This window comes from Ochotona princeps, chromosome 6, assembly GCF_030435755.1.
Source record: "Ochotona princeps isolate mOchPri1 chromosome 6, mOchPri1.hap1, whole genome shotgun sequence".
Lineage (NCBI taxonomy): Eukaryota > Metazoa > Chordata > Mammalia > Lagomorpha > Ochotonidae > Ochotona > Ochotona princeps.
This window is the reverse complement of record NC_080837.1, coordinates 20,746,553-20,773,854: the sequence shown is the minus strand read 5'-3', so window position 1 is coordinate 20,773,854 and position 27,302 is coordinate 20,746,553. Positions and strand designations below refer to the sequence as shown.

General features: G+C 43.1%; 1 protein-coding gene across 2 annotated transcripts in view; it reads right to left on the bottom strand.

Annotated features, from left to right (window-relative positions):
- RORA (RAR related orphan receptor A) overlaps nucleotides 1–27,302 on the bottom strand; it is an 808,637-nt gene that overhangs the window by 158,753 nt on the left and 622,582 nt on the right. The window lies entirely within an intron of this gene.

Sequence of the window (27,302 nt, the reverse complement as noted above, 5' to 3'; positions counted from 1 at the left end):
TTGTTAACAGCTCCTAGTCAGGAGTGGGCAGTGAGCGACACTTGGAGAACAGAACAATGAAGAGCTTTGATTGGGGAACCAATATGCGGCAGAAGAAATGTTATCACCATGGTTGTTGTTAGGATGTCTTTGACTTTTCTTGCAAATGTACAGAACTTTGCTGTCAAACATACACATCAGAACTTGTTGGAACTTGCACGTGGTACTAGGTCATCTCAGGCTGGCAGTGGGAAAGCTGCTAATTCCAGATGTGTTACATCTGCAGGAATGTAAACCCCTAATTTTATCCAAATACCATGCACTGCTTTGCCTCCAGAGAGGGAGGGGGCCTCAATATGTGGTCACATATCAACAAAAACAATTTGACTTCAAGTTGAATATTTCTATACTCACTACACCCTTGCCTAGTGATCACACATTTATTTGGTTTATGCTCAAGCTGAGAAATTCCCCACTTATGATGAACAATTTCCATCTACAGATCATTCACAAACCTTCATCCTTTCCCCATTAATATATATCAAATTTTAGTTACCCATGGGGTGGTATTTTACTTACAAAATATAAAACCATTCGATGGCACAAAATCGGTCGGCCTCCATCTACACAGCCCTCTTTCCCTGTTAGTATATCAAGACCCTCAAGAGCATGAGGAGGTGCTTCTGGGAGCATTGCCACAACCAGCAGCAGTGTTCCACATCCTCCTCCCAGCATCATCTTTGTCAAAGTTGGTACAACATGTCCACATAGTCTACTCTGCCTTTCAGAGTTCTGAACAGCCATTTTAGTCACATAAATCAGAGACAGATAAATTTACAATCCACTTTAGGTTTATGTGGGGGACCATAAATATCAGGCTTGAGCCCTGAGGGCTAGAATTTCATGAGCCATTAAGCATGTCACCAGGTGGAGAGCTGTCAATAGTTGGATGTTAGCTACACTGAGATAGCCACGGTCAGCTGGGCTTAAGAAAGTAGAGCAATGATCAGAGAGGGGAGTCCTTTTACTTCGCTCCATTGCTCTCCTCTCCCGTGCGCCCCTCCCTTCTCTGAACTCACCTGTCTCCTTCACTCCTTGTTAGCTTGCTTTAGCCTGTACCCTGTGCTAGACAGCAGGCCACCTCCTTCTCCCCCAGAGTGAAAGATTGGTGACATACAGCAAAGAAGACAAGACACGGACTGCCTCTTAGTTGTTACGGAACAAAGCACAACTTTAACCCATCTGAGTTTTTTTCAACTTTAAAATTGTTAAAGCTCACTAATTGTATAAGAAAGATATAACCAGGACCAATAGATAGGAAGGACAGGGGGAGAGATAGCTTACTTAGCAGACAGAACTTTCTGAAAGCCAGACTGGCTGAAATGGTAGAATGAAAATAGAAAAAAGAAAAAGAGAGACAAAGAAATCAAAACCCTTGACCGCAGACTCCGAACAAGCAGGGCGCATGATGACGGAGCCAGGATGTAAGAATGGCCCCCGCATGGTTCCCTGCTAACCTTGAAATGCCACGGTCGCACGATTTACATATATGTCCTAGAAAAGACGAGACAAATCTCCACAAAACCTCCTTTGGAGAAGAAGAGAAAAATGCATTATATTTTCTCCATTTTCTTTCTAAAAAACTAATCCCTTTCATATTTTTCCTACCCCTCCCATAAGCTGGTAGACAATCACGTCTCCATGCAGCACACAGGACATATTTAATACAAACCACATGGTCCCACATTTTAATTACTTCCCACCACACAAATAGGTCCATTTTTTAGCAAAATCAAAATGCTCTTTGCTGCCGCTCACTCTCCTCCTCTCCATTGTTGTTCTGCTTGACTCACTCAGTGGTACTTTCCTATCCTGCCCTCTTGCTGTCTGAGCCCATGGCACCTGCCAATAAAAGTGATGACAGACTTTGATTCTCACACAGGTTTCCAACAACAGAGTTCACTTCATAATCACCAGAGTTCAGCCAGCAAGCCTGATCCGAGTGACACTTTTTTTTTTCACCTGAGATATGACACTGTGAGCTTTTCGTTTTTACAGGTTGTGAACTACTTTGAAAGCAGATTTTATAGCTTGCTAGGGGAAACGACCTATAAGCCTGCACACGCGTCTCAACGGATTGGCTAAAGCCCAAACTCTTGTTAAAGTGCTTGAATTAGCTTGAGAAAATTATCCATCATGTATAGGCCACAGATAAAGGTCAACTACTGGGAGAGAGCGCGTTCATGCATCTGTGTGTGTGCACGTGCATGCGTATGCGTTTGTGTGTTTGAACAAATTTAGATCACAAAGCAAATCAGAAGTACTGTGTTCTAGTTGGCCAAATGGATGCCAAGGGCAGGATGAACAGCAGAAGGGCCACATAAGATGGAGGATTATCATAGCACAGAGAATGAGAGGAAGGTTGAGGCTAGGGATGCTGTTCTTGACTTTACTGTGGAGTGATTGTCATTCTGACTGCATGCAAATGCACCGGGCACTGAACACCAACCTGATCTTTACTATTCAGCCAGGGACGAGAATCCCTAACTTAAGGATGAAGTTCAAAATGGTGCAATGACCAGCCCATGGATCGTTCATTTTAGGTGGCAGAGGTAGAAGTTGAACCCCTAATAATTCCTCTGACACCTCTGGGTCTTTAACATTTTTAAACTTACTTAAAAGTTATAGACACAGAGAGTGAAAGAGAGAGAGAGAGAGAGAGAGAGAGAAAGAGAGCTCTTATATCCACTCATCTACTCCTTATAGGTCTGCCACAATTGGGATTGGGTCAGCCAAAGGGAGATGTCCAGAATTCAGTCGGAGTCTCCCACACGACTGACAAGGACCCAAGAAGTGCAGTTAACACCTGCTGTCTCCCAGGGTACACACTGGCAGGGAGTTGGATCCCAAGCAGAGCTGGGACTCAGATGCAAGGACCCCGATATGGGATGTAGGCACCCAAAGTAGTATCAGTGAACCAAACATTCACCTCAGCTCTGGACTTGTCACAGGACTGTGCTGTATTGGTGACCTTTCCAATCGAGTCTGAGTGTATATGTCCCTCAGACCCCGATTCAGGCAGTCTTTCTCAGGTATTGCCTCTAATATCGTATTTCCTGGTGCTTGTGATCAGATTCTTCCCCATCAGGTTGGTTCTCATATTTCCTTCATGTTATAATTTATGTTCCAGAGATCTTAGGATATCATGTTTTTCACTTTTGAATTTTCAAAACTATAAAGGGCTTTAGGGATAATTAAAATCTCAGCCAAAGGGAACAGATATTTAGCTGAGTGGTTAAGATGCTGAAGTCCAAGATTACAATGCTTGGGCTTGATTCACGGCTCTGGCTCCTAACTCCAACTTGCTGCTCATGGAGGCCCTGGGAGGCAGCAGTGATGGCTCAAGCAACTGGGCTCTTGCCATCCGCTTGAGATGGCTCAGAGTCCTTGGGTCTCTGTCCCAGCTCTGCTTGTGATCCAGCTTCCCTTGACGTGCATTCTTGGAGGCAGCAGGCGAACGCTACAGTTCTTGGGTCCCTGCCACCCAGATGGGAGATCCAGACAGATCTGGATAGATTTTCCAGCTCCTGGCTTCATCTCTGGCCCAGCCCCTGCTGTTTCAGGCATTTGAGAAATGAAGAAGCAGGCAGGAGCTCTCTCTCTCTCTCTCTGTATCTCTGTTTCTCAAATGAAAGTATAAAAAACATGAAAATCTCCCAGACAGCTTGAGTTCTACCAAAAGAAGCTGACCCTTGCAGCCAACCCTTCAGACAAAGTAGCTTCTCCTACGGAAGCTGTCTCTCTGGTTAGTTGGGATTTAGAATGGGCTATCATTTCAGTCTAAGCAACTGCTGAATAAACGGTGTTGACCAAGGATTCTCTCACAGTCTATGGACCAAAAAGTCTTACATCTCCCTGTTGCAAATAAAGATTCCAATCTTAACATCCTGACATGAGGATAATACAATCGTTTAGAATTGGATCCTAAAATGTTGGCTGGTGCAGTTAACTTTCTCTTTTCAAGGTTGAGTTTTGTAAGAAGTGGATTTATTTTTAACCTTGGCACAACTTGAATTTTATAGACATTTTCTCCATATTTTGTAGCACAAATTTATGTTCACCAAAAACTAAAGGACTGCAGTAAAGCATCAAAAACAAGCAGGCAGGTGACCACCCAAGCAACCAAATAAATAAATCAAAGCCTACCCTATTTTTTTCCTTGCTGTGCTGCTAGAACCTAGGCTTGCTGGGGTTGGAATCACTGTCTGTATGTAAGATGTAGGCTGGTGCCAACCTGTCTCCTAATCCCAAATATGCCTATATACATGACTATATACTGATTTTCGAAAGCTGTAAATATGCTATTTTAGGCAAAAGGGATGTGGCAGATGTGATTAAGTTTAGGATCTTGACACAGGGATACTATTTAGGATAATTTGTGGGTGTTGATTGTAACCACACGGTTCTTATAATATGTGGCAGGGAAGAGAGTGAGAGACATGGAAAGTGACATGATTATGCAAACTAAGGAACAGAAAGAAATTGGATGGTGATATACTGCTGGTTTTGAAAATTGAAGAAGAGGGCCACATGGCAAGGAAAAAAAGTGGTCTCTAAAACTGAGTCACCAGGTAGGTCTTCCCCTGGAATCTCCAGCAGGAACTAACACTGCCAATACCTTGGCTTTAGTCTATTGAAATTGATATTGGACACAAGGAATAAGTTTTGTGTTGTTTTAAGCCCCACGCTTACGGTAATTCATTAGAGAAGCTTCTTGCGCCTGGTATAGTGCCAGGCATGGAATGCAGACTCATAAGTCAATATTCATTGAATAAACTGAAAAAGTAAAGGAATGAAATCATGAGAAGGAAATGTAGCAAATCCACAGCAACGGTCTTCTGGTTTAATAAATTCCCTGTCTCTAAGGCTCAGACAGTTCAGCCAGACAGGCATGGGAAAGCCCTGCATTTAGGCAGCTTTGTATGAGGTTTTGGGGCCTCGAAAGCTCCTTTGTGGGAACGATGGGAGAAAACCACAGGGCATGATAAACAGCCCTTAGAGGCCAATTGCTTTAAGAATACTCAGGTAAAAAAAAAAAAAAAAAAGAATACTCAGGTAGTACTTCAATCATCTCTCAGCTCCCAGGAGACAGGGAAGACAGGGTCAGCACTGCAGAATGTAACTAGCAGGTAAACACTGCACCTTGAAGATCATCTGTACAGAGTCAGCACTCCCTAAGCAAATGACAGAATAAATGGCATTCAAAACAAGTACATCTGTATGACCTCTTCTCCACTACAGCTTTGCACCTAGACATCAGTCTCCGACCATCTTTACCAAATCTGGATCCTGGATGCTAATGTCAATCTGATTTTACTCCCCAAAGTCCATGATGACAGTTCACACTAACACACTTCACCTGTTCTGGGGGGCCTTTCAGTTGTTCAATTTTTCTGGCAAGCCTTTTATAAAGAATAGATTGAGCCATCCTAGCTGATTGAAGAATTCTTTCCCTAAGAAACCCAACGTTTGGGCCTGGCATGATAGTCTAGTGTCTAAAGGTCCTCGTCTTGCACATGCCTGGATCCCATACAGGCACTGATTCGTTCCTGCCTGCTCTACTTTCCATCCAGCTCCCTGCTTGTGGCCTGGGAAAACAGCTGAGGATGGCCCAAAGCCTTGGCACCCTATACCTGCATGGGAGACCTGGAGGAAGTTCATGGCTTTGGATTGGCTCAGCTCTGGCTGTTGAAGCCATTTGGGCAGTGAACCATCAAACAGAAGATCTTTCTCTATCTCCTTCTCTCTGTATATCTGTCTTTCCAACATAAATATATAAATATTAAAAAAAAGAAGCCCAGTGTTTAGCAGCCACATTACTGATTTACCGCACCTTCTCATATGGGGTTCTTTTAGAGGTCATAAAGAGATAAAATCAATACCTTCTACCAAACTGGAGAAAGCTTACAGGACCCATTGTTGAGATACAGGAACAGAGAAAATTTACTGGTAAGCATGGAAGTCACCCTAGTTCTCCCAACTCCACTTCCAACTCCGGGAGTAGGAATTTAGGAAGAAGAGTCCTGGGGATCATGAGGCCTCACTTCTTCTCTTCACAGATTAAGACAACAGGCTCAGCTGGGGGTTGCCCAGTTCATTCAACCAGGGAGAGGCAGGCTCAGGTCTTCTGGGTCCCCAGTGCCATTTGCAGACCCATTGGCTTCATCTACTGGATGAGAGGACAGGAGTTTGAACACACACACACACACACACACACACACACACACACACACGCTAAGCTTGCCTCCAGGTGTTTACAATTTAGCAGGGGGTGCTGACAGGTATAGGAACAGTTGTGAAACAAAAAATTGTGAGATACACTGCACAAAGAGGTGTAGATTTTAAAAAGTAGCCTTTAAGTCACTGCCCTCTAAAGCTATTTTTAATTAAAAAGTATTTGTTTTATTTGAACGGCTGAGAGACACACACACAAAGAGATAGAGACTGATATTTCATCCACCGACTCATTCCACAAATGCTTGCAAGAGATGGGGCTAGGTCAAGCTGTATTAAGCAGCCAGGAACTTGAATGGGGTCTCCCATGTGGGGGGCAAGATCCCAACCCCTTGAGCCACCACTCCGCATTAGCAGGAAGCTAGAATTGGAAACAGAGCTGGCACTTACACGCAGGAACTCCCACGGGGAACACAGGTATCCTAGTGTTGTCTTCCCCACCGTGCCAAATGTTGACCTCTCTCCCACACTCTCACCACCCCATCCTTTTTGTGTAAAGCAGTAGTAATCAAACTTGTGAAAGACTGAACTTCCTTCTCTTTTCAAGATTCCTCGAAACTGAGGAACATAACTGACTTAAGGATTGCACAACAAGCACTATTTGAGGATTCAGTTTGAAAACAAACAGAGCCAGACCACATCTTGTACATCTGATGGGATATGCAGGGCAGGTACCTCCCTGTCTGCCCCAGGCAAGCCAAACCAAGTGACAGACCAAAACAAAAAGCAAGAAAAGTAATGGCTGGATCCCACCACCCCAGGAAGCCAAGAGCCTCTCCCCTCTCCAATAGCCAGCCCTTCCGTTACAATAAAAATACCACACACGAGCTGTGGCAGAGGAAAGCCCTTGGTTTGCAATCCAAGTACAAAGTGCTAGCAAAGAGAGATTATTACTCACTAGAGACTGCTTTCTTGGTATAATGAGAAGAATAGAAAAACCATTGAATAGTGAGATTTGTGAGAAATATGAGTTATGTGTCTGCAGTGCTAGTTGCTTACAGATTTGGCTTTGTGGGTTGGCACATAGCACTGTGAATATTAGAAACCACAAATCTCCAGGGCTTCCTGCACAAAGTAAAAGGCAATGTTTCTGGATTGCCAGGTTGAAGGTTGGTTCAGGAAAGAGGCCCTTGGTTGAGTTCCAAAGGTACAGACACGCTTCCTCCTCCTCCTGCCTCTGCCCCTTCCTTCCCTCCTCCTCCTGCCTCTGCCCCTTCCTTCCCTCCTCCTCCTGCTGCCCACCTGCCCCTTCCTTCCCTTTCATCATGGATAAGGGCGTCTTAGCAGGCCTAATCATAGCTTCGGATTCTTTTGCCAAACTCTCAGAGGGAACAGGCCCTGTCCATGACAATTGCCAATCAGGAACCGACAAGCAGCTCCAAACAATGGGATGGACCATATTGTTACGAGTCCAACCAAGGCAAGCAGAGCCTTGCTGCTGCAGGATGAAAGAGGTTCTTCCCCAGTTGGCTTCTGCTGCCTTTGGGAAATTGGGGATGGGAATGAATCTTTGCATATAGACAACCAAATCAATTCTGGGAAAGCTAAACTGGAATGGGATTCTCTTTGGGAATACGAAGTAGAAAGCAAATATTTCATGTTTCCATCTGTCCAGTAATGGACTCCTCTCCAGGGTTATCTTGAGCTGGAGGTAAGTTAAACGGATATCACTTGGGTCCGGCACCGTGGCCTAGCGGCTAAAGTCCTCGCCTTGAACATACCGGGATCCCATATGGGCGCCGGTTCTAATCCCGGCAGCTCCACTTCCCATCCAGCTCCCTGCTTGTGGCCTGGGAAAGCAGTCGAGGACGGTCCAATGCATTGGGACCCTGCACCCGCGTGGGAGACCCGGAAGAGGTTCCTGGTTCCTGGCATCAGATCGGCGCGCACCGGCCCGTTGCAGCTCACTTGGGGAGTGAATCATCAGATGGAAGATCTTCCTCTCTCTCTCCTCCTCTCTGTATATCTGGCTTTCCAATAATAATAAAATCTTAAAAAAAAATGGATATCACTTAAAGGCTTAATTAAAAAAAAAAAAAATAGTGTAAGAGGACTTCACTTTTAAATCCTCAGGATTAAGTTGACCATGGACACAGCCAGCCAGCCAACTGCCCGTTTATACTACATTTCCGTCTACCTTTGATTAGAATGCTCTCAGCCCTGCCTGTACCTCGCTACACTCTGAAATATTACTGAATCATCTGTTCATCCACCGTAATTTTCAGGGGTCCCCAACTGGGGACAGGTGCTGTGTCATCATTCCTCATGTTTTTTAGCATCTGTAGTCAAAGCTTTCACACACTGTGGACCCTGCTGGCTCTATATTCCTGTTTTCTCATTTAAAAAGAATTCAATGGGGGCCAGGATAGAGAGATTACATCTTCCCTTTCTGCTCCTTGGTACTTTGTACCCATTAGGAAGTCAGTAAGATGAGGAAGACTCCTAAATGAAGAAAATCTGTATTTCTTGAGCAGCCAACAGAAAGGAGAGCCAAAACCACAGAGCAATGGAAGAGAGGAGAGAGCCGAGTTCTGTGGTTGTGGCTCCCGCAGACCACACCAGTGGGGCAGGGCTCTTCTATATGTCCCTCCATTGTCTCTTCTTTTGTTCAGCCATGAGTTAGAGTTAGAGGATTGCTCTTTGTAGAACACTTGAAACACATTTTAAAAATCATTCACTTTCCTTTCTTTGAAAGGCTGGCACACACATATCATCATCATCATCATCTAACTGGTTTTACCTCCCAAATGTGCGCAACAGCCAGGGCTGGGTTAGGCCAAAGCCAGGAGCTGGGGCCTCAGTTCAGGTCTCTTACAGAGGTAGCAGTGACCTAGGTACCTGAGTCATTCCCCGCTGCCTCTCAGGAGGAGCAACAGTAGGAGATCGGGGTCTAAAAAGGATCTGGAACTTGAACTCAGGGACTCTTGACATGGAATGTGCGCACCCTAAACAGGATCTTAAACCACTGCAGCAAATGGTCACCATGAAAAAGATTTTTTCATCATATACATTATTTTATAAATGTCACCTTGATCCTCTACTTTATCTTGGTGAGCTGCTATAAAATACAAAGATGCCATTTTAACAGGTAAGTTTGTGCTTAATAAGGAGTTTGGGCCTTACATGCTCAACGGGATCCAGTTTTTCTGGTGAAGGAAAGCATCCTACTTCAATAGTAATGCCTGAGATTTCAGCTTAAATTACAAAGGACCATTGAGCAAGGCATCACAGAAGCGGCCAGGAGTCCTTTGGAGTCCCTAGGTCACATTTTTTCTTCCTTGCAGCCTCCGTTATTTTTTGAGTAAGTACATGGAATTCATATGCCTGATAGAAAGTTCATGAAAAACCAGAGGAGGACAGGAGTGGCTGCACATCCACTGCGGAGCATTAACAAGAACAGAATTAAAAGCATCACTTCTGGGACTTATCGCGCAACTTGGAAATGGCGTTCAATAAAAGAAAAGATAATTTGGGGCCACACGACTCAAAGTGAACATCTGACACATGGTTGACGGTCTGGATTTAGCAAACTACTTTGATCTCTAGAGAGCAGCCTGTTAATGAGTGTTTTTAAGGACGAGATAGAGGTGGCAAGATAGAGTGGAAAAGGGTACTGCCTTCGAAGGGTTCCAGTCTCGCTGCCCCTTCAGTAAGCAAGTGAAGCCGACCAAACCACACAGCTGACACCTCGTGCAGAGGGCATGCTTGTTTCTAACTGGGAGGGGACGACCACCAGGGTAGCTCTCCCACCTCTGCGATCCTAAAATTTAATCCTTTGTGACCACACTAACACTCTTTAAGATTTAGACACAAGAGCAGTTCATGCCGATGTCTTTTTGCTAGCTGAAATGAAGTTCAGGTAATTAATACACAAGGTACACTTTTTCTAGTATGTTAACGATCAGTGCATACCTTACAGAGTGATGCATAAATTTTCCCCATTTAAGAAATCACTGTCAAGTTTCTATATTTGATATGTTCATCCTAAGTACGTTTCTATCGCAAAATACTAATTATCTAAAGTGGCCAAACCCCAGGCATGCAGATAATCATCTTATAAATCACAGACAACAAAGATGTGAAAGAATTACCTTATTCAAAACATTTCAAGCTCAGATAAGAACTGAAAATTGCAATCCCCTCCTGTGTTCCCAAGATCCAGCTAAAGCAACATCTTGCCAGTCTGCCTTCACCTGCTCCCAGCGAGCAAACCTCAGCTCTCTCGTCACTTCACTGTAACCACTTCACTCATCACCTGACAAAGAATAAAATGACAACATCCATGGCACTATTACAATTGACAACACATTTTTCCTGCTTCCAAAAACACCAGTCCATTCTCTAATTTCATCAGTCACCATTTATATTTTTTCCGGTTTTCGGCTTGAATCAGCCTCTAAACAAATGGGAAAGCTGAGACTGAAATCACCCAGTCCTTAATCTCTGTCATTTTAAGTATTTCTCCTAGGGGTGTGACCATATCTTGGGCACAATGTGGCTGGAAGGCTACTAAATATTTCATTATGGGAAAGCTCTGTTCCTATCCAGCAGATCGAAACGAAGAGAAAGGCTCATCATTGGAAAAATATCAAGTGGTTCTCATCGTTTTCCCAAATGTGATAGTGACTTGGGCAAGCTGAACTAAGTGTTTTAAAGATACTTTGCTCAGCTTTATAACATTTCCAGGAGGAATACACGTGGCCAATTCCCGCAGCATTTATTCTGCCTTTCTATAAGCCGCATTTCTTAGGCCTCAGAGTAGCCCAACAGCCAGAGGAGGCTCTTGCAGTGAGTGGCAGCTTCCCCTGCACGTAGGAGAGGCAAGCTGATGGACTGTGGCGGCAGCAAGGCCATCTCTGGCTAATCCAGCTCAGTGCCCTAAGCTGTTTGCAACTCCAGCTCTTGGGCTGGAATGAGAGGAAGTTTCGCATTCAGCCTCCACGACGCTGTGACTCACGGGGAGAAAGGCTGTTTTATAACCTCAGCCTGTGTTTTGTAACACACACTGAAAGGAAAAAAAAAAAAGCCAACAAACCAAAACAACAAAGACCATGTGGAAACCCAAACCAAGCACTGCATCTGGGTATCAAGATCTTGAGATGCCAGGTAGGTTATTGACTCCTGATAAGCTCAGCAAAACCGTATCCCTTTCCTGGGCGAGAATGTCCAGGCTTCCTGCCTGCTGCCTGTGCCCACAGGAGGAGCAACGATGAATTTAATTTTCTTAAAACAGGAGCATTTTCAGACTTGTGTTTTCCTGGCCAGCTGCCTAGTGGTTATAATCCGTAAGGGCGTGGAATTGACAGTCATGTGAATTACTCACCGGAATTCTGACCAAAAAAAAGTGATTTATTTTCTATAGGAAAAAAATGAAGGAGTGGATGCATTCTGCCCATTGAAAACGGTGATGACTTTACCTCACAGCTTATTAGCTAACTTTATGTATCAAAAACATCCTGGTCATTTGCACTATGAGCATGTTAAGGGGCGCAGTTGCACAATGCTTGCAATCGGATGGGTTGGGGCGGGTGAACTGAGATGGGTGACTCGATAGAGCATACGTAGGATTCTTCCACTCCTAGAGTGAACTATAGGATTCTCCAACCAGACATTTTGTCACCTGCAAAGCTACTCCCTGCCTGGGACCTTGTCATTCTTATGGTAATGGCTAAAGCAGATGGACCAAACTGCCATTGATGTCCAGGGCAGTGGTAATTTCAGAATTCTTTTCACAAGGCCTCAAACACAGGCATCTCCCATAGAACGGCTGCATATTTTCCCAGGTGGAAGCTGCTGGAACCCAGGAGGCTTTTAGGCAGGGTAAAGGGTTTCTCTAACCTATTAATTCTCTTTGAATAGGAGAAAGGCCCCTCTTTGCGGAGGCAGAGCTGCAGAAACCAAACGCTGGAGAGCTATGCAAGATATCATTCCATTGAGATAAACCCTGATTCCATCTCCACCCTAGAGGTTCAGACTTTTGTGTAAAACCTCAGCACCCCTGAAACTAGACGCCCTTCTCCAGAGTTGCATAGTCCTGGGGAGAATAGAGGTGTTTTGAATAGAGGGGAAGAAAGATCACAGAACTACGTGAAGGAAAACTTGGGGGCTTAACAATTCTGGGATTCGTATAGAGTGGGGAGGGGAGAATGCATTTTGAGCCCAGATGGTAAGAGTGGTAATAATTAGCTCTTTCCTCCATAGCTAATAAACACTCCATGAAATCAGTTTGGGTTTATTTTCTCATATTGGGATCTCCATTTTAGAGATAACAGTGAACTTGAACCTCACTAAATCCTAAGCTCTGTTGAGAGGGAAGGACCACAACTAAGCCTCATTCTGTGCTTTATCACTAATTATCACTGGCTTTTGTCTTTTATGATAACACTTGGGGGATGGGATTGCCAGTTCATAAGGGTTCCCAGGGTTCCCAGCCACCACTAATCTTAATTCTGGCCTCCTTTGCAAGTAGTTGCTAACAGGCAAAAAGTGGGTGGAGGTTCCAAAACCATGGAGATGACAGACTTTACTAGGTGTATGAGTAGGCCTCGCAATAATATTTCAGACACTAATACGTCAACTATAAGACAGGAGCAGACTGTCAAATGGTAACACAGAAGAAAAAAACAATGAGTTTTCGGCAGGCATTTTCTTAATTCTTCTGTGAATACATTTTACATCAGTCCAAATAATTTGGAAATGTGTTATTTATTTTTATAATTGAGAAAAATGTGTTAACAGTCTGAAATGGCCATGTGTGGAAAAAAACACAAACATTATGTGAAATAACACACACATATGATTTATAATGCACACAGCCAGAAATCCTAACGAAGAACTTTATTCAACAGAAAAAAAAAACAAACATTTTTTTCTACAGCATTTGCAGTCCTGGTACAACTGCAATGCTGATGCCAAGCATATATTTTATTAAATTCTGGCTAAGCAATAAAATGTGTGCCATTTTAAATAAAGACAATATGGATTTTTTGAAATTTATATTTCATATTCATGGACACTGAAATGTGGCACCCAAGATTCCAGGCTTCAGGATTGGGGCCCTCATTCCTACTCAGGTAGTGTCTGCAATGGCTAGACTGTGCCCTGGGATCTTTCCTCGGCAAAGGGCAGCTGCCTTGCCCAAGGTTTTGCCCCTCTTTGGTACAGCTGGCACCCAACAGCTGGTAGGTGCAGCAGAAAAATGCAACCTCTTGTCTCAATCTGAGATAGCACTGAAGGGTCCTGCCCACTTTGATCTGCCTGTGGCACCTGCTGAAGCCCTGGCTGCAACTGCATGGTTATTCAACTTGTCCTGCTCCGTCCAACTTCCTCTACTCCGTGTAAATGTTGCTCCTTGGAGCTCTTCCCAGTATGCTCTCTGTCTACCAGCTTCAGAGTCTCATGGTCCGTTCTAAGACACATACATTTATGTAAGGGTATCTTAGCACAGTGACTCAGTGGGATTGAGGATGCATTTTAGATGAGAACATAGTAGAGCTTTACTTCACGCAGTGTAGAGCGAACCCAGCTTTATGCCAAAGGTGTTGGCTCCAGAAGATTTCTAAGTATGCCAATGCAAGGTGATCTCATTGAATGCAGATGAGACCACAAGAGAAACTTCATTCTTTTTTACTCTTAATAGACATGAAGCATGCATGAATGGTGGTCTTCAAAAAGTTTATGCAAAATGCACATTATGAGAAAACTATGCATGAAGGGTGGGAATCTGGCCTAGCAGGCGTGATACCCTTTATGATACCCACAGCTCATCTCAGAGTGCCTGAGTTTGGGTCCCAGCTCTTCTGATTCAAGCTTGCAGCCAATGTACATACTGGAAAACAGTGATGGCTTACATAGTTGGATCCCTGCCATCCACAAAGACTGGGATTGACTTCTAGTACCCTGACTCCGGCCTGACTAAGCTCTGGCTGCTGTGGTCATTCAGGAACGGAAATAGCTGATAGGAGATCCCTGTCTGTCCATTCCTTGCAAATATTCAAACAAAAAATGAAAACAAGCTATGCCAGGATTTCAAAATATTTTTTCCACCAAAACGAATTTATCTTTGAATCCCATTCTCTGTGAACTTTTGGAAGGACTTTAGCACAGGATGCACAGTTTTGGCCAGAATATGAGGAGCTGCTCCCTCTGTGTTTCAGCAGGGCAGTCATCAAATCATGGGCAAGTTGTCTCCAAAGGTTAGGATGAGGAAGAATTCACTACCATCGGAGAGGAGCTTAAATAATAAGAGAATTGGTGACAATGAGACCCTCATGGATTCCTTTGTTCATCAGAAATCCAAGCTCGGAGTCGCACAGCCACATAACATCCTAAACGATATTGACCCAGTTTGGCTGCCATAGCCAAATGAGAAGCCCCTCCTCTATTTTGACTCACCCTAAACTTACACACATAGGTAGGGAATTTCTACAGATCAGGCCACAGAAAGTTCTTTGACAGGCTTCAGCCAGAACTCTGTTTTTGTGGGGAAGAGGTGGTGAGGAAACGAAGAGGTGGTGTGGTTATGTGTGGGGTGGTCTAACAGTTTTACCTTCTCCAACCTGGACACTGTAGGCTGGGCTGCCTGTAGAAAGGCTCTGCTTTGTGCCTGGCTGTGTGACACTGCCAGCCCGGGGAAGAAAACTCTTGAGGCTCTATCAGTGGAAGCCTTCATCTAAGACAGGGAACGGGAGAAGGAGGCCATGAGCAACAGTGTTTCTACAATGAACATTGTCAGAGGCCCCCAACATCTTCAACTTTATCTTCTCTCTAGGCTCACAGAACTTGCCCAAGGAGAAAAAAAATCAGCGTGACTCTGAGAAAACTTGGATTCAAATTTCATACAGAGCTAGACCTTATGGTACAGGCCAAGAACATTTATTCTGCCCTTGCAATAATTCCACAGTGCTTTTTGACCTTGGAAGGGAAAAAAAAAAATCAACGTTAAGATAGAGTTGGTTAGGTCATCGCCTAAGGAGGCAGAAAAGGCCACCAGGAAATAAATTAAAATTAAAATAGATTCTTTTATTGGGTCACATCTCATCTTCTCATTTATAAGCAAGGTTTCCTCTCAAGGAATTGATACTGCAAGGGATCACTTTGCTCTTTTTGTTTTGGCTCAAGAAAAAGTTACAAAGACAAGCTGTAAAAGAAGCTTAAATGGCATTTTTCAAAGAATTTCAAGGCAAGTGGCATGGAAATGAGAGTCGGGTGTAGCCAGGAGGTGGACAGTCATTTTGAAATCAGTCACTGGTCAGTTCCGGAAACATCCTCACATTCCGGACCAGATGCACGCACAGGGACATCAGGTGCTCTGATCTGGAACAAAGGTCACATGTGTGCAGGATTTACCTTCAGGATCAGTATGGAATGCCATCGTCTGCTGCCTCTGCTTCAAAAGCTGTTGAATGGGTTAGGATCACTTCTTCCTTTAGAGAATGGAGACACACAACCCTGCCATTGACAGAAGACCATGTCTTCTACTCCTGGGCAGGGCAGACAATTCTCTCTTCCAGTTTTCAACTTTGCATGTACATAGATGTCACAGAAACCTAAAAAATGTCCCTTTCCCTTTTACTCTATCAATTTGAACATCTGATTTAGACCGAGTTTGTCCAGACAATGTAAATGGTGCTTAAGAGTCCACTGAGAAAGACAGTACATCTTAGACAGTGATAAAGTGGCTAAGATGCTCCTACTGTGGGCCTGATGGCGTGGCCTAGTGGTGAAAGTCCTCACCTTGAACGCACCGGGATCCCATATAGGTGCTGATTCTAATCCTGGTGGCCCCACTTCCCATAAAACTCCCTGCTTGTGGCCTGGGAAAGCAGTCAAGGATGGGCCCAAAGCCTGGGGACCCTGCACCTGCGTGGGAGACCTGGCTTCAGATTGCTGTAGCTCCAGCCTAGCAGTCTCTTGGGGAGTGAATCACTGGATGGAATATCTTCCTCTCTGTCTCTTCTCTTCTCTGTATATCTGACTTTGCAATAAAAATAAATAAAGTCTTTAAGAAAAAAAAAGATGGTCCTACTGTATACTGTGGTGCCAGGCCTTGAGTCTGAGCTCCACTCCCAATTCTACTTTCTTGTTAATGTGTACCTTGGGACGCAGCAGGTGATAAACTGAATGGAAGAAATGCAAGTATTTTTCAGCCTTTAGGTTAGAATGTTTTTAAAGATCCATCTTGATGGATTTATTTAATGGGTAGAAGAGTTGAGAAGGTGAGAGAGTAGGAGGGTGATAGAGACACAGACTCCTGTCCATTGCTTTATTTGCCAGGTGTGTGCAGTGGCCTAAGCTGGACTGAAGCTGGGAGCTGGGAACTCAATCTAGATTCCTGATGTGGGTGATGGGAACACAATTACTTGAGCTATCTTTTATTGCCTCCTGGGATGTGTATTTGCAGAAAGCTAGAATCAGGAATCAAACCCATGGTCTCTGATAAATGAGGCACTGATGTCTTAACTGTGAGGCTAAACGCTTCCCCTGGATGAGATTCTGATTTACATCTTACAAACGACTGAAGGGAACTTTAATATTAGTTCATTTCCTCCAGTCAAATGTGTGAGAACAGTACCTGGTCATAAAATTGCATCTGCATATAAACTACACACACACGCGCGCGCGCGCACACACACACACACACACACACACACACATTTCAAGCTGAAGATACTATTTGAACATACTGTAGGTAGCAAGGAAACCCGAGAAAAGGTACAAAGATCATTAAAGAATCTTATTAGCTACATACACACAAACCATCTACGGTTTATTTCTGTATGGTTGCCTTAACAATGTACTGCGGGGGGCAGAGGAGCTGTTGTAGTTCATTAATAAGGTGAAGTTGGAAAAGTTTCACATGGCAAGTGTTAATTGTGTTGACTGCTGGAGGCCCAGTTAAGACTTCTACAGGTACAGAAACTCACGAAGGATACTCCTGGACAAACAAGATACAGCAGACACAATGGCACCAGGCATGATATGCCCATGCAGAAGAACCTTCTAGAAACTGATCCCTGAGGATGCCAAAAACTGCTTGCACAAAAGAAGCCAGGACAAGAACCCTGGAAACATTAAGGTCAGACTGTGAAAGGTCTTGGATGTCTAACAGGGGCATTTATACACTGCTCAGGCAATCGAAAGCCCTAGAAGTTTATTAAAGGAGATGATGAAGATCCCACTGACAGTGGAATTCCAGGCAAGGCCATGCTTCTTTTTTTCGTGTGGGAAATGGGGAAGTGAAGGGAATCACTGAATGGGAAGTTGACATTTTCTAAACGTTATTGTGTACATTTGAGGTTTACAACTTGATGCTCTGGGAGACAGAGATAATAAAGTTGTTGTTATGGTGGAACAGATGAACACACCTGTCATCTCACGTTGCTACTCTCAGTGCAACCTTCACACACACCAAACAAGACTCCTATCCATGCAATGATCCCTCTCATCATGAGGGTCTGACCGGCCTCACGCTGCAAAGCAAACTGAGTGTCAAGCCACATCTCGAGCCCTCTGCGGTGCAGATGTACTGCCTGACAAGTGTAGCAGTCAGAAAACTCCAGGTGGATCTGTCACTAGCAACTTTACACCATGGGTGCTTCTGCTGTGTGGCCTGTTGAGAATGCCTGGCTGGCCACTGGCAGGGCCAGTCTTGGAAGAGACATTTCTGATGCTAAGCCTTACTGACAATAAATAGCCTGCTCCTTCTTTATGGGAGCTACACCAGCCTTTCTCAGCCCCTGAGACTAATGCCATGGACACAAAACCATGGACTTTTCTCCTGATTGTCTATTTTTATTAGAAGTCTTTGTATGTAGACAGTATATGGGTAGCCTAAGATATGATGCTCCTTTTTTTATTATTTGATTTCTCTTTATGACAGTCCCTTGTGCTGGAAAGTGGTTTGTTTACAGATATGAGGCAGCTAGGACCAAAGAGCTAAAATAATTGGCAATCAATGTTTTTGATGGAGTCAGGGACAGAAACTAGCAGCAGCAGCATCCCCTACCTGCTGCTCACCCAAGCAAGCCTGTAAGGCTGTTTCCTCTGCAGACTTCAATGTCTTCAGTCCATGGAGATCAATTCGACTCCTGAGCTCAGATGACAAGCTCAACTGCCGATCATGTCTGGCACCGCGGTTTAAGCGACATAATCAACCAGAGAGCGACCAGTGTCAGTCAGACTTTGTCGCCTTAAAAATAAAGAGTACCAGTGGTTAGAGAGAAGTTTTTTAATAAGGAGGAAAACCCTAGACAGTTGTCTTTAAGATTCTTCACCAGAGCTTCAAGGACAACCAGGAAAAGAGCTGCTATTTGAGGCAACTTCATTATAAAATCATTTTTAATAAGCAATCTTAACAAAGAGAGGGAATACTCTTGTGGAGAAAGCCTCCAGGGACCCAGAGGCTGCCCAGTTAAGTTATTAGGAAGTTTCACACAGGGGACCAAACAGCTATTTCACTGGCCTCAGGGGACACAGTTTTAGTTCTCTGGAGGTACTGGTGTTATCCTGTCTACTAACAGCAGAGACTGGTAACAATCAATTATCCCGACACCCCAACTTGGTGAGGCAAAGTGGATTTTCAGTTTTGTCGACACACAAAGGCATGGTGTAAGAGACAGGTAAATGAACTCAACATGCTCATTATAGTGAAGATGTTTAAGAACGAGCAGCCAATGTGAATGCCTCCTCTGGCCTTTGGTTTTCTTCAAGCTGAACAGCCCTAACTCTAAAGAAATTAAGACAGACCCACAATGAGAAAAAGGGCATATCATTCTACTCCAGCTATGCGACGGAACTAATTCTTGCTGTTGATGAAGACATCATATTTGATGTAGTGTGTTTGACCTATCTAAAGTCTGAGCAGGATTTGAAACTGGTGGCTCAAATTTTTATAAGGCTGCATGTCACTGGGCTTTGAAAGGTTGGAAAGGCACCAGCTTCCAGTGTTACCATAGCCTCTAGCCAATTAGTAGCATGAAGGAAAGAAAGCAAGCAGAACCATGAGCCACAAAATTCAAAGTGCATATACATTTTTCAATTCAAGGTGCCTATACATTTTTCACGTTTCTCTGTTCATTCCATGCCTCTGGTTTTAATGGAATGGCAAAAACTGATCCTACAATTAGACTTGAAAACCAGAACGACAGAGAAAAAAAGTGAAACACTCTTCTTTCATAATCAGAACAGCCTTCCCTTTTTGGAGTAGATCTTTCTTGCCCCATAAAAATTCTTCTTTTTTCCTTTTACATGGTGGGTCACAGGAATACCCAAAGAAGTAGATCTACAAATAAGAATTTTATCCGGGGTCAGAGAAGAGACTGAAGGAACAACCAATTCACATGAACCAAGTGACAGCAACACTGTTTACAGGCCTCTGGACCGTCCATGCCGCCCCACCAGTTACGGGAGAAAGCCAAAACCAAACCAGAAAGATGCATTAAGTTCCCTTGGCTAAGTCCAAACCTTCATCTGGCACATACTAGGATTTTTTGCCCTGAATATGCATTCCAGTATTACAGTTAGCTGTTAGCTACTTAAGACAGCAGAGCTAGACCTGATGTCTTCATGATCAGCACAGGGACAAACAGAAAGGACCATCTCTTATATGTAGTCGTGGTCATGGGAAACGGCGCTCCCAGTGGCCAGGCAGGCATTCTCAGCAAGTGACCAAGCAAACAACCCAAGCAAAGAGGGTTGGTTTCTTCTCATTAATTCCTTGCTCCAGACCAACAGGTCCACACCCTCCTGGCCTCAGCCATCTAGTGACCTCCTGATCACACCTGATCTTGCTACCCTAACAGAAGAAGTTCAGCTCACCAACTGTGTCACTAACCATGCAGTAATTAAAGAGAGACTCTTTCACTAGGGCCTGATAATTCCTACTGAAAGTTCCTCATGTGGGCGTTTTCTTTCTTCTCAGGACAGAGTAAGGAAAATAGTTTAAATTTTCTATGATACATCATGCCTCATTCAGTTCCTGGCATGCAGTAGGGGTTAAAAATACTAAGTCAGGTTGGCCTGACTCCCAGCCCTACTTTTCTCTGTAAATGGGCTGTTCTCTGCTTCCCAGGTAATGTAGCTGTGTGTATTATCTACCATATATGCATTTTTCTTCCAAAAAGCAAGCATAAAAGGTGAATGGATTAGGCTTCTCTTACTGAACCCAAAAACATAATCAGCAATTCTAGAATTTTCTGCTGCTTAATTAACATGCTTTCAGCTTTCTAATCATCACATGTAGCTGGTAACTATATAAAACATGGGGAACTGCAGCCTGATGTTTATGTGGTAACAAAAGAAAATACAGAAACATATATCACCTCTGGATACATTCATCCACAGGTGGAGATAAGGTGTTGGAGAACATTCCATCATGAGAGGTCCTGGGCAGGTGAAGGAAAGAGATTGAGTATCTTGAAAATGAAAACCTTAGTCACTTAAATCTAAAAAAAAAAAAAAAAATCTCAGCATTAAAGGCTATATAACTACAAGTATATTAACTTCCTGGCCACACAACTGGTAAAGACATTAGCCAAAACATTTCATGTAATGAAGTTAATGTAAAGCAGTATCTTTTTTCATGTTTCAAAAACATTGTCATCTCAGCTCCCCGTGTTTATTCTTTTTTTTTTTTTAAAGATTTTATTACAAAGTCAGATATACAGAGAGGAGAGACAGAGAGGAAGATCTTCCGTCCAATGATTCATTCCCTAAGTGAGCCGCAATGGCCGGTGTTGTGCCGATCCGAAGCCGGGAACAAGGAACCTCCTCCGGGTCTCCCACACGGGTGCAGGGTCCCAAAGCTTTGGGCCGTCCTCGATTGCTTTCCCAGGCCCCAAGCAGGGAGCTGGATGGGAAGCAGAGTTGCCGGGATTAGAACCAGCAGCCATATGGGATCCCGGTATGTTCAAGGCGAGGACTTTAGTCACTAGGTCACGCCGCCAGGCCCGTTTTTATTCTTTTGCCTGCAGATTCCAGCCAAGACAGAAGCTGATAAAATTATAAACACAATTCTAAATATGGATATTGTCAGATATCTTCAAAATCTAGTTGTTTAATTCTTTAATTCATATTTATCCCTCCCATGTATCTATTTGAACTCGTTCGGCATTCTTTTAGCTTTCTGGGTTTTGTTTGCTTTTGGTCAGGTTTCAAGGAAACCACAGGATCCTGAATCATGCCATGTCTTTGTGGCAATGAGTTATATATGATTTGTCAATATGGTTTGCCAGCATGGACAAGGTTATTGTAAGTGTCATTAATATCCACTAAAGGCTTTGCTTCAGTGAAAGATGGGTTTCTGCCATAAGAAATAAGCTATTACTATTACTTTGGGGAACACAGCATTCCTAGAAACCTAAGTAATCACTCTGAAGAGTTGTTTTTAATCACAAAATCATTTGTGTGGTAGGAATAGAAACACTAAATGGATGCCACTTATCTAATAAATTAGGTAAGATTGTTAGAAAGCAAATAATCATTTTATTGCAAGAGGTTGTGTAGCTTCCAGCAGAATTCCTTACTTAAATGAATTCTTTTAATATAGTGGAGATAACTGTTCCCTTTCTTACAGCTGATTAGTTCTTCAAGCTCTACATAGCTAAAATAATTGTATGTAAAAGATACCTGATCTGGGCTGGTGCTGTGGTGTCAGCAGGTAGAGCCACTGGCCTGTGACAGCAGGATCTCATATGGGCACCGATATATGTCCTGGATGCTCCACTTCCCATCCAGCTCCCTGCTAGTGGCCTGGGACAGCAGTGGAGGATGGTCCACGTCCTTGGGTGCCTGTACCCATGTGGGAGATTTGGAAGAAGCTCTGGATTCCTGGCTTCTGACTTAGTCTAGCTCCATCCATTTGGGGAGTCAAGCAGCAGATGGAAGACCTCTGTTGTTCCTCTCTCTGCTTCTGTAACCCTGCCTTTCAAGTCAAAACAAATTGATCTTCAAAAATAATACTCCAAGATTTCATTTAGCCAATATTAAAAAAAAAAGGAAACACATTCATACTAGGCATACTATGTTGTATCTGGATGTAAAGAATGAAGGTCCTTGTCACTTGCCCTTAACCTGGCTCCACCAAATACTTAGTTAGTTTTAGGACCCCGGGCCTCAGTTTCCAACTGTAGGCTGTGGTATTAACAAGGCCTAGCTCATCAAGGTGCAATAAACACCAGACAGACCAGTACTTCTCAAATGCTTAGAAAAGCACCCGACTCTAAGATTTTTACTAGCACTAGCTAATGCTGATACTGGAGATGACAGTGCAGCACTGCTGTGCACATAAAGAAGGACTATATTGTCTTTTGAGTACAGACTCGGCCCATTGCTAGCTGGGTGAATTAGCAAGTTTATCTTATCTAAAATGTGGATGCAAGTAGTAAAAAATATAGTCATGGTGCTTATGAGGTTAAATGAGATGATGAGCGTAACACATTAAACGTGATGCACACAATAGAATGGGAGTAGCTGCTGCTACTGCAATGACTGGTAATTCTACTATAACTAGTGTGACTGTCATTACTGAGTTAGCCCTTCTTGAAAGATGCACCTAATCATGTCTCTCAGAGTTTATCAAATACTTAATAAATCTATCAATCACACACCAGTACTGGTAGGCTAGGCAGTTTCATTTGCTCCATAGTAGTGACCATATATTTTATGGAGCCAAACACTATTTCAACACATCTTTTGGAACTTATGGGAACATGATTACTATTCCTTCAAATTCTATTCACAAATCTGTGGTCTACTAACTCACTTCAATCACCGAATGGAAACATTTAGCTCAACACTGGTTTTCTATGGGGTGCACAGTTCCTCAGCATGAGCTGTGGGTTTAAGACCATGAAACACTCCTACCTTGGAAGAACTGCCTGGCAGGGCCAAGTTGCAGTCTATCCGTTTCTGATATGAACAGACAGAGAAATCCTGTTCAGCTTAGGACCACTTGGCCCTGGCTGCACAGGCTGTATCTAAACAAAGCAAATGTTTCCAGATAGCACAAAGGGATGCTTATTTCTTCAGACTGGTTGATCTTGAAGAGACAGAATAGAAATTACTTAGGGTGAGAACAGGCAGAGAAGATCAGTGGGAATAGTTTTTTTGTTTTTTTTCCCTAAGCAACCAGGGCTAAAACTCTACGTTTTGTCTTATTGTTGCATACACAATATCAGAAGCCTGGATATTTTCCCTAATTCTCTTTTTTTTTTTTTTTTTTTTTTTTAAAGATTTGATTTTTTTTTAAAATTTTTTTTGATTTATTTTTATTTTTATTACAAAGTCAGATATACTGAGAGGAGGAAAGATAGAGAGGAAGTGGAGCTGCCGGGATTAGAACCAGCGGCCATATGGGATCAAGGCGAAGACCTTAGCCACTAGGCCACGCTGCCAAGCCCCCTAATTCTTTTTTTTAAAAGTTTATTTATTTAGGGCCCGGCGGCGTGGCCTAGCGGCTAAAGTCCTCGCCTTGAACGCACCGGGATCCCATATGGGCGCCGGTTCTAATCCCGGCAGCTCCACTTCCCATCCAGCTCCCTGCTTGTGGCCTGGGAAGGCAGTTGAGGACGGCCCAATGCATTGGGACACTGCATCCGCGTGGGAGACCCGGAGGAGGTTCCAGGTTCCCGGCTTCGGATCGGCGCGCATCGGCCCGTTGCGGCTCACTTGGGGAGTGAATCATCGGACGGAAGATCTTCCTCTCTGTCTCTCCTCCTCTCTGTATATCTGGCTGTAATAAAAAATAAATAAAAATCTTTAAAAAAAAAGTTTATTTATTTAAAAGGCAGAGTTACAGAGAGACAGAGAAACAGAATAGGTCCTCAATAGTTGTCTATTAATGAGATCTCTAAGATGCCAACACCTATATTTTGGTCTCATTGTCAGCAAGCTTAATGTCTTCTGGGCTTTCCAGCAGTTTTACTAAGCTCAACCACAGTCTTTGCAGTTCCCATGGCAGTGCTAGGTTAGCTCTTTTCTCGCCTTGTCTGTCAATGGATACACAAGAGCTGGATGAAGTTCTATTGAAAGAACTTTGGTGTGGCTTCTTCTCATGTCCATTCGTCTTAATGGAACACTTCGCCAGCAACCAAAATAAAATTTCTGTGAGTCACACTGTGAGTCACATGAGTTGTCATAGCAATCTATTAACCCTATCACCAAAGCACCTTCCATTTGCATTGCCAAGAATGGTTCCCATGTTTTCCTGGACTGCAAAAATAGTGTGGGTGAACCCTAAAGTTGAGGTTGAGAAAATTCTACAATCAAAAAGAAGGGCCCTGAGGAAACGAAAAGAAAAGGAGAAAAGGAGGTGGTTCTGTCTCGTGGACCCCCTGAGTAAATGGCAACAATTGTGACAAACTGTTGCACTCATCTTGGGATATCAACAAATGCCTAAGGAGACAAGGTGGAGGCCTCCAAACTAATTTTCTTTTAAGTCAAATTCAAAGCCAACTTTCTGGAGTGAAAAGTGAATATGTTTACTTACTCTACTTTAGACGGTTGCAATAAGCACTTTTTAAAAAAAGATTTAAAAGATTATGACACCAAGAAATGTTCTGAAGTGTGCTAAAATACTTTTACTACTGAAAATGAAAATCTCTTCATAAAGAATATAATGCTTTAAGTTTAGATTTTTAGGTATCAGCTTGCTACCACCAAATGTTGGGACATACACTCAATCACATTTTAATGGCTATTCATGTTACACTCCAAATGGTCTGGGAGGTACAGAAGCACATTTTATTTCTGGATTTTTTGAGGGAAATTCACAATTTCAGTTGGGATTTAACGGACATGTTTATTTTTTCTGACTCCTTACTTCTGTGGAACTCATACTTTTTGAACATGTATGAGGTCTCGTGTGTGGAATAAAGCAAGCAGGGAAGGCAAGAACATAAACAGAAGTGAAAACAGGAGGCAGTGACAATGGTCTGATGCTTCCGGAAGCAACACGGGGCCTGCCAGTCTCTTGTGGGCTGTGTTGTGTGGCCACCTGATAGATCCCCTATCTTTATAACTGATGCCCAACTTTCCAGCAGTTGGAACTAGTAGGATGATGTCACTTTTTTTTTTCACCTCCTTATTTGTCTTCTTTTTACAGAGTAGCGAATACAGAGTGATCCAACACACTTAGATTTAAGAAGTCAGGGGATGACCAGTTGCCCTTGGCAAATAACAAAAAATCAACGCAGTAGCTGATTCCAAGAAAAGATACTTATCCACACAGTACTATTTCAGCAGAAAAGAGACCAGAACAAACTTGCAAAACACCAAAGCAAAGGCAATCTCGAAAGTGTCCAACCAAATACATGTGCTGTGTAATCACCATGGAAATTAAGCTGAACTTCTACACCACAGTATAAAACTGATCAAAGGCATCCTTATTCCACAAATACCAAGAACTCTCTTTTATGCACATACCAAAACCAATGGCACCATTTCCTATCAACAATCGCAGGACGTCACTCTGGGAAGTACTCCTTGACCAATTTGGGATGCCTTTGTGTTTACCCCCAAACTGCCTTCTCCCATTGGCCCATCACAGTTAAAAAAAAAAACAAACAAAAAAAAAAACAGACTCTTGAAGTACCCTTCTCAGGAACTCAGAGATCCTGATAGCTCCAAAGACAACATACATCTGTTCCTCTACAACTAACAATCACAATTCCTATTAACAAGAACTTCTGGCTGAACTCACTAAAAACACTTTTTAAAAAAAAAAAAAGAAGCAATGTTCATGCTTTCCAAATAATAAGGTATCCTAAAATATTATCAGATGTCACAACTATTCAGGTTCATTTTATGGTTCTTGCTCTGCTGACTGGTGTGCCTGTGAGCTGACACTCTGGTCTGATAATATATTCTGCAGCTGTACATATTAATTTGTAAGTTGAACAATCTCTCTGTGAGGGCAGTTAGGATACTGAATTTGAAATTGCTAATGTGGGGTGACTTCACCTGTCCATGATCATGTAGTCAGGTCCTGACCATGGTTTCCAGAACCTGGGCTAAAATGGAAATTTCGAGACAGTACAAAAATGAATTCATACATTTCACTGAGAGTGAAACTTCTTGAAGAACAGATGTCAAGATGATTTAAGAGTAACTGGACGTTAACACCTTAAAACAACTAATGAGCAAGTTAGGACAGTTCAGTTTTCAGGAAAAATCCAACAGATGCTACAAAAGTCATTTGGGTGAACAGGATTAGAGAGATCCAATTGATTTTCTTTCTTGTCATGAGCTGTGGGCTCTATAGAGATGCTAAGATCAAAAATACAATGGGCTATCTGCTGAGCTGGGTGACAAAAACAATCTCCCAGTGTAAGCGGAATGGAGGTCTTCCACTAACATGCCCTTGAACAATCTAATGTCTCCTTGTGCCAAACTTCTATTCAGGTATGATTCTTTCCAACTTGTCATGGAGCTATTTGGGGGGGGGTCCTCTCCCTGAAATCAGTAAAGTAAATATCAACCAAAAAAGACCCAACATGATTTCTCATCTAAATCTGCCAATGACATAAAACTCCAAGTCTACCTTCACTTTATGCTTAATATTGAAACATTTTCCTGCTGATTTTCCTAGTTACACAGGCACAGTCTACTCCAGCTACCTCGGTTTTGTTTCAAAGCAGGTGTAGCTGATGAAACTATCTTAGCCTTTGATGAAAGGCCCCTGTGGTGAAGCCACTTGTTATCGGAACACCCATTCGTCCTCACTAGCCACCACTCTCATGCTGTCACCTCAATCCTCCCATGGATTGAATTCAACCACAGGTTAATTGTTTCTCCAATAGGCCAATGACACCATTCTCAGGGATGACAATGCCTCAGATATCTTTGTCATGGGCTCTTGCGCATTATTCTTGTCTACAGCCTTTGTCTTACAGTAGCTTATTAGCTGAGATGTACTCTTCATGTCCCAAGGAATTGAACTCATGGTTTTGTTCACTGCTCCAAGAGCCAAGTCATATGCAAACAGTCAGTAGCTTTCTGTGTATCACCAAGTGGCCAGGAGTCCATACCCC